The sequence below is a fragment of the Mustela erminea genome, chromosome 2 (genome assembly GCF_009829155.1).
Source record: "Mustela erminea isolate mMusErm1 chromosome 2, mMusErm1.Pri, whole genome shotgun sequence".
Classification (NCBI taxonomy): domain Eukaryota; kingdom Metazoa; phylum Chordata; class Mammalia; order Carnivora; family Mustelidae; genus Mustela; species Mustela erminea.
In genome coordinates, this window is record NC_045615.1 from 121,394,609 (window position 1) to 121,403,376 (window position 8,768).

General features: G+C 35.1%; 1 pseudogene; it reads right to left on the reverse strand.

The window, feature by feature from the left end:
* Positions 1-7,594: 7,594 nt before the first annotated feature.
* Positions 7,595-7,710, reverse strand: LOC116585345 (annotated as a pseudogene).
* Positions 7,711-8,768: the final 1,058 nt, after the last annotated feature.

Consider the following 8,768-nt stretch of genomic DNA (forward strand, 5'->3'; position numbering starts at 1 on the left):
ACAAAACCTACGCAATTACTAGACAATGGATATAGAAGTTATTCAAAAATTGTAATATTATGCCGTTTTGACCTTTCCATCATTAAGTTGTTTGCACATAAGTAATGTCCTCACTACAAGAAATTGCCCAAGCAATTTCTTTCTCTCTAGCAAAATTTCCATTACCTCTAGATTTACCATCGGTAGTTTGTCCTTTCTTATTAATATTGCCACGAAACTATTTTTCCAGCCTTCTATGAAACTGTAGTGACCTAGAATCTTTCTTGTTATGGAATTTGTCTTTCTGTTTGTTGAGACAAGTAAACAGCCCAGGATTATGTCAAAATGTGTGAGAATATAGAATCATATATGGATTGTGAGTTTGAGTATAATATTTTGCAAGGTAATTTCTGTCTGTATGTTAGGCATATTTTCATAGGTCTGCTTAAGAACTCAAGAGAACTTACTATTCAGCTTACCTCTTCAACCATTATTAAATACCGCATGAGAAAGTCAAGTATTCCCAGGGACCCTTTTTTAATTCAGATAGTGCTCCATATTTATTTAAGTTTCTATAAATCAATAAGTACCTTACATGATTATTAACACACCTGGATGCTGACTATTAGAGTTTTAAAGGCACTCTAGAAGCAGCATTGCTTAGTATTCATATTTGGTGTTCATATATAGCCCAGGGTATTTTCAAGCAATTTACAAGCTGTCAGGGATCTGTGAGTCACTGATCAAAATTTATTGAAAATTGAAGAACAGGAGAGGGTAAGAGAGCAAGAACTAAAAGGAGAAATATGGTTTGTAGCCAAGAAAGAAACTCTTCTATGGTATTTGCTGCCCATCTGCTCTAGAAAATTAGATAGAATGTAGATTATGGAATACACTTTCAAGACACTGTAGTAATAGAGAAACAAAAGAGATACAATTTCTCAGAGAGGCAGAAAGGTCATTGATTATCATCTGGTTATTTATTCATTGTCTTTAACCCTTCTCTGTAAGTTTGAACTATTCTTTTAAAGAATTGGAGAGGAAAGACAAAGTAGTGAGGAAATTAGAATAAATTGTTGATGAAGTCAGGCAGCTAATTATGGTATGAATGAGAATTAAATACACACTTTATACACTCAAACATTGCATGTATACATAATTGCATATATTGCACTTATACATTAGACCAAACAACAAGAAGATTTTAGAGGAAATTATTATTTATTAATTACATATTAAGTCAGAACATCAGCCATGACCTGGGACTGGCCCTATGCACTTGAAACAAATGGTCACCTTAAATCAATTATAAGCAAGTTCTACAAACTACTAATTGCAATAATATCTCAACCAAGTCGCTCATACTTTTCCATATCCCAATTACCTTACAGACATTTTCATTTAGAGGCAAGTCATCAATACATTCTTTTTTAATAAATCAAATTTAGTTTCAAAGATAATATAACACGTTAGACCATATCTCAGTGTTAACATGGGATTTAGAAAAATCTTTCTCCCTGCCCCCTAACTGTTCTTGTCCTTACCTGGCCTCTGCTCTTGTGTAGTTTAATTTGTGCCATGGGAAAGACATGTTCTGATTTGCGATGACTGTAATAACTTATCTGTAGGAAAATTTTAGAAAAGGAAATAACTGTAGACACCCGCCAAGAGGTATGTTTACAGTGAAGCACAGTGGCACTTATTTGACGTTACTGTTGTACAGGTTAGATTTCCAATCAATGTGCCTTCGAGAATTTTTTTTTTTTCAGGTCTGCTCATCAGTACTTTTCAAAACTGGATAACATTTCCTTGTTTGTGAACCAGATGCCTGACGACCTGAGGCCCACATGATTTTTCCCCCCATTTCATTACCATTTATTTTCTCTTCAATATAAATCTACAATAGATACATTTGCTCTATCACTTTTTCCTAGTGTTCCCTCTACATCATGTAAAATGGTTTTCAAAAAAAAATAGATATTAGCACAAACTGAATATTTGCTTACATACATCTTTTCATTTATAATTTTATTCCAACTATCATGTACGAAACTCTGCTCAACCCTAAATAGAAAATATCTTCTAAATCAAGTAACAAATCTTGATTATGTAAGTAATAATTCTGATTTCAATAACAATTCAGTAACATAGTGTCACATCTTCTTCTATTTTAAGTATGAATGTGATTAAAATATCTGATGTAGAGATGGGTCCTCTTACCCAAGCAAAAATTTTGTGGTCCACCAGCTTGCTCTTCCTACCATTACAAACACTATCTGGTCAGTTGGTGTTCTTAAATTAAAAATTTAGATGAAAAAGTATCATTCGGGAACAATTCAAACCACATGGACCGCCGTCTCCTAAATATGCCACGCTATTTTCCATGACCTTGTGATTCTCTCTGCCTGAAGGGATGCACACTGCTTCTTCAACCTGTTTAACTCTTTTCTATCCTCACAATTCAACCTAGATGGCACTCATTATTAAAAAAAGAAGAAAAAAATAACTTCAAAATTCTTTAGTTCCTAATCTCCTTTTTGCTGGAAGAATCATTTTTTTTTTCTTTTTATTTTCTTTTCTTTCTTTTCTTTTTTTTTTTTTTTTAACCCCATATGAAAGGATTCCTCTAAGAAACGTCATGCTTTAGGACAATGACCTTAACTCTTAACCTTGGGTAATAAAATCTTCTCCATGGTGCTTACTCCTTCATCTCTTCAGAGCATCCTTTGACCCCAATAAAGTGGTGTATCTTAAGTGCTCTCTATGTGATTTTGCCTTTAACTCTTTGTCACACACTTTGATCTAGACATTATTAACTTTTGCAGCAAACACTACTTATTTCTGAACTCATACATTAAATGAAATGCTAGTACACACCTTCTGGTACCACTCCTAATCCCTGACCATGTGCACATATTTTGATATCTTTCCATACTTCTTGCATATTTATGTGCAAATACAATAATTGCTTATTAACACTTAATAGACCAACATTTGCCCTTAAGCCCCTCGTAGGGTGCTCATTGACATTAGGAAGAGACAAATCCCATCATAAACAAACTTTAAGAACCAGTGCAAACCTCATCTGAGAATTAAATAAGTTAACCACCGAGTGAGGTTTGGTCATGTTTTGTTTACAGGGTTGTCTCAGGACAATAATGAAATGGTACATTAAAGAGATAATGCTATTATAATGAACACCAGGGAAAATCTAGGTGAGTAAAACCAACTAATTTTGTAAACACTCAACCAAGTGGTATAATTAGTTAATCCAAGTACTAATTACAGCTATAGAAGAATAAACTATGCTTGTGGCACCTGGTAGTCAAGCTGAATATATTTAATTCAAATGTGTGAGTACTTTAGTCCCAGGCCATTTCTGCCTTGCCAAATAGAGGTACATGACTGAAAGTGGTTTAGCTTTCAAGCCTTTACCAGCCATACACTCTGAAATTAGCATGTAGGAAAGGCTTCAGTCAGTTGATTAAGAAAATAAATGCAAAAATGACATGAGTTTCAACACATTGAAACAAAGTAATACCCTAGATTCAGAGAATGCTATCCTTTCTACACTTTGCAAGCTCTAACAAGACGCTAGAAATTATGTTATTTGCAGTAACCCTTACAAAAACAGTACAGGTCCCTGTCATCAGGAAGACAAACTCATGTGAACTCTGTGCTTTAAGATTTTGCTAGGAAAAAGAAAGTCAAGAACATTGACTTGAGAAATTAGCTCAGATCTAAAATTACAGATACTGGTGATTACATATCAGACATTTTACAAGCCTAAGAAATAGATATTGTTATTTCTATGTAATAAAATAGAAAATTAAAGCACAGAGAGTCTAGGCAATTTCCCGGGGTAGTCATTGGCAGAAGCAGGATTGCTGCCACGGTCAATGTAGCTTAGAGAACACACTCTTAAGAAATAGGGTTAAGTTCCTCTTTTCCTTTTCTGTGTCCCAGTTCCCTCTGCTGCAAACTTACCTACATCAGGGGGAACTGCATTAAGGAGATGAAGTGCTTTTATTCTTGGTGAGGCAAATAAAGGATAATAATGCCTTGTTTTACCACTTTGCATTGATGAAAGGAAGAATAGTCCTTATCATTTCCTTCTCAACCATCACTACTTCTACCTTTATAGCTGACTATCATTGTCAGAACTGAGAAAGCTGGGGCTACCTTAAAACTTTATATATCTTATATTACATCAAAGTCTTCAATTCTCAGGACCACCTGACTGGCCTAGGCAGTAGAGCATGTGACTCTTGATCTCATTTGGGGTTGTGAGTTTGAGCCCCATGCTGGGTGTAGAGATCACTTAAAAAAATCTTTAAAAAATAATTTCTCAACTCACACTTTATTTATTTTTTTAAAGACTCTATTTTGAGAGAAAGAGAGAGAGGAAGAGAGAAGGAACAGGGGGAGGGACAAAGGGAGAGGGAGGAGCAGATTCCTCAATCCAGTAACTCCGGGATCATGATCTGAGCTGAAGGCAGACAACCGACTGAGCCACACAGGTACTCCTCAACTTACACTTTAAAGGAAAAAAACACTAACTTGCTATCTAAATATCCCTTTGAAAAACAAAGAGGAATCCACAAAATCTAAAATACTAATATGGTTGGTGATGTTAGAGTGGAATGAAGCTTTCTGAGGAAAATAACATATAAGGGTTATTTTTTCATAATTTCCCTTTTGTCTTGATTCCTGGATTGGAAACAAAAGATAATGTATGCAAGAGAAATGTATGTATGTATGTTTCCTACTGGGTTATAAATATCACAATATGCTCAGAGATAAGGCAGTTAAGATATTTAAATGACAAACTCTCACTTTTAATGAGTTGGACTAGTTCATTGTAAATTGATCCAATCCTTTTATTCAAAATTAAGCCAGTGGTCTCCGAAATTGATGCCTCAACTTTTGTAGTACACGTTCCATAACAAAAATGGTAAATTTCGTGCAAAATCACACAAATTTTAAATAAGTATTTCTTGGAAAGATATTTGAAATCTATTTGAGTCACATAGATATTATATGCTGTCAGTGAATCATGCTTAGAACAGTGGCATCTAGAAATCCCTTCCAAGTTTATGTTGATCTGCAACTCCAAATTCTTTCCCAAATCTTCATTAAACCACATTAGTTTATTCCTTTCCCCTACAGTAATATTCCATAGTATGAACTGATCTTTTACCCTGGACTGATTTAAGCCAGTCAGTTTTTTTTTTTGTTTTCTTTTTGTTGTTGTTGTTGTTTGTTTGTTTGTTTTGTTTTGTTTTAAATCTTACTCTTTTGTGCAGAGTTATGGTTAATCTTTCAAAGGATGTTGTTTATTTTAATAGGTACTGTATATATCATGTTAGGTCCTATGGAGAAAAGACACAATATAAATCTAATATATGTGTCTTTTTCCTAATTGGGATTTCCAATGAGCAGAAAGATTCAAGGTTGAATCCTCATTGAACTTTTTTTCTACTCTGCTCCCTATGATTCACTGTACCTGTACAACCAAAAATAAAACCTATCAGGTTCCCAATAAAACTTGATGAGTTTTAGAATACATTCTATGACTGCTCATTTAAGATATGCATTACACAGAGGTTATTACGACACTCACTAAAAGCTGACTAAATCCATTTCAACACAGCTCAAGCTTTTAACTGACTTGGTGTTTTAGAAGATGACATGCTTAGCACCATCTATTGGTTGGGTTGGCTTTGCAGTTGTCACTTTTTTTGGATGTTAAGGTGGAAATTTATTATCAGCATTTATTAAAAGTAGAAAACACTGAAGCAGTGGCTAGTCTAAATAATAATAAATCAGGGGCGTCTGGGTTGCTCAATGGGTTAAGCCTCTGCCTTCGGCTCAGGTCATGATCCCAGGGTCCTGGGATCAGGGTCCTGCATCGGGCTCTCTGCTCAGCAGGGAGCCTGCTTCCCCCTCTCTGCCTGCCTCTTTGCCTACTTGTGATTTCTGTCTGTCAAATAAATAAATAAAATCTTTAAAAAAATAATAAATCAAATTATATAATGATTAAGAGAATATTAGTGTAAGCATATTGTTCTTAAAACTTATTCTCACCTTGTATTTTGTTAAAATATTTAAGTTAGACTATTATTAGAAACCATTTTCTTTCTCCTCAGCTTTAATGAAAAAATTAAGAAATCGCTGTCTAATTTTATTTTTTATTTATTAATTTTTGTCAAACATTTATAAATATTTATATTTAGATTTCCTCTTAGTGTTGGCTTTCCTCACATACAAATATATCTGTTAATAAAGAACCTCTAATAATGATCTAATGCATGTTTTTTGTGGCAACGTAATTCTAGAAGTAAATAGCTTACTCAGAACCACCAGTTGTGAACAGCAAAAATATCTGTCACATAGTAACATCCTTGTTGGTAAAATATTTCACAAAAATTACACAGTCTGTACTTAATCAGCAGATATTTATTTTGCTCCTAGTTAGTAAGAGAGATGAAACATATGTGGTTGTTGCACACACACACTCACATACACATGGAAGAAAAGGGGAGGAGGAAAGGGAGAGAGAGGGAGAGGAAGAAATTACATGTTGGAGGAAGTGCTGTAACAAAAACAAAGAGTGATAAGAAAATTCGCCTGAAATACTTGGGTGTGCCTTTCCATGTTTGACATTGCATGACAAGTACCTTCAATTGAATTCCAATTTTGGAAGTCAATGGTATTTTAGAGGTAAGTTTCATAATGCTAACAGAATATTAAATCATCCCTTATCTATGACTGACTTTAAATTTAAGGTTTTGCTTATAATCTTTTAATCATAACATTCACTAATGATTAGAATTGACAAAAGTGAAAATGTCATGGCTTTGTGTTTTGCAAAAATCATAAATATGCAGAGTTGGTTTTGAAAAGCACAAATATGGAACTATATTAAATAATATTGTATAGGCCAAGAGCTACTTGGTGATTCTCTCCATTTCTGGCCCTAAGATATTTTAGTTTCCTCCCTAACTGGTGACTTCAAATTTAAAGCTGTTTAGTTGTCCCTAGTGGCAGCATCTGTATCACCCATTGCATTTCGTCCTTTGCATAGCCTAATATATTTTTAGTTATATTATTTGTTTATATTTGTATTTATTCTTAATAGGTAAAAGAATAAATAATTTTCGTAGTTGTTAAAATCCTATTTTAAAATAAGAAGACATATGGCAGCGCCTGGGTGGCTCAGTGGGTTAAAGCTTCTGCCTTCCGCTCAGGTCCTGATCCCAGGTCCTGGAATCGAGCCCCGCATTGGGCTCTCTGCTCAGCAGGGAGCCTGCTTCCTCTCTCTCTCTGCCTACTTGTGACCTCTCTGTCTCTGTCAAATGAACAAAATCTTTAAAAAACAATAAGGATTTGAGGGGCACCTGGGTTGCCCAGTGAGCTGGTTAAGTGTCAGACTTGATTTCAGCTCAGCTGAGTGCAGAATCTGCTTCTCCCTTTCTCTCTGCCCCTCCTCCATCTCGTACATGCTATCTCTGAAGTAAATAAATCAATTTTTTTTAAAAAAAGTTTTGAGCAAAGATATACAAAGTAATTCTCTATATTGTATCTTTTTTCTCTTTCTATTTTAATTCTCAAGAAAATAGGTATTTGACAAATAATTCTAAACTGATAAATATCCTTTTCTTTTTCAATTAGCAATAATCGCGCCTCGGATAAACCTCATTGGCTACGATACTGCCACTGCGCAAAGCTCCTTTTCTTTTTCATTTAGTGATTCCATCCAAGGTTTTTCCTTTACAAGGATATTCTATCCTAGAATTTAGGATAATTAGTTAATTAATATACAGATGGTAAGGTATTTTATGTGTGACCTGATGTGAGTCAAGAGATCTAGGGTTGAGAAAAGTCTAATCCTCTACATCTACGTTCTTGCAAAGAACATTTTATTCCTTGAGTCTCAAATTTCTTCATAGGCTATGCCGAGACACATTAAAATAAGTGGGGCAAAGAGAGGTGTCTACCAGTAGCTGATAATGATCCTGTCATCTGGATCCACACTGAGCTTTTCAAAATCACTGTGACTGACTCTAGAGGTAAACAATCTATAATACAGTTTAAAATTCTATAATCATGGGGTGCCTGGGTGGCTCAGTGGGTTAAACCTCTGTCTTCGGCTCAGGTCATGATCTCAGGGTCCTGGGATCGAGCTTCCCATCATGATCTCTGGTCAGCAGGGAGCCTGCTTCCCCTTCTTCCTCTCCCTGCCTCTCTGTCTACTTGTGATCTCTCTCTCTCTCTGTCAAACACATGGATAAAATCTTTTAAAATTTCTAGGATCATTTACTTTTTGCCAGGCACTGTGTTAATTATTATATTTGTTATTTCTTCAAATTCTCATCACAGATCTGTGATTTAGAAGCCATTATCATTTCCAGAGGAAGAAATCATTTCTTATTAAAATCAAGTTCAGATCATTTATGTAGCAGAGCTCGGTTTTGAGCATGAATGTTAAATGTAAAGTAACATGAACAGCTATGATGAAAATACCCTAACTTTATTCTTTCATTAGAATGACTCAGATTGAGGAAACACCTTCCCATTTATGAGCAATTCCCTTTTCCTTACATTTTTTCCCCCAGAGGGGGAACCTGATACCAAGGAAACAAACAAGCACATTTACTGTCAGACAGGTAAGAACAACAATTCTGCCTCCATGGTTACTAGCTCTGAGGCCTTAGAAGTGTTGTGGGAGGGGTGGGATAGCTGAGTGATGGACTTTGGGGAGGGTTTGTGATATGGTGAGTGCTGTG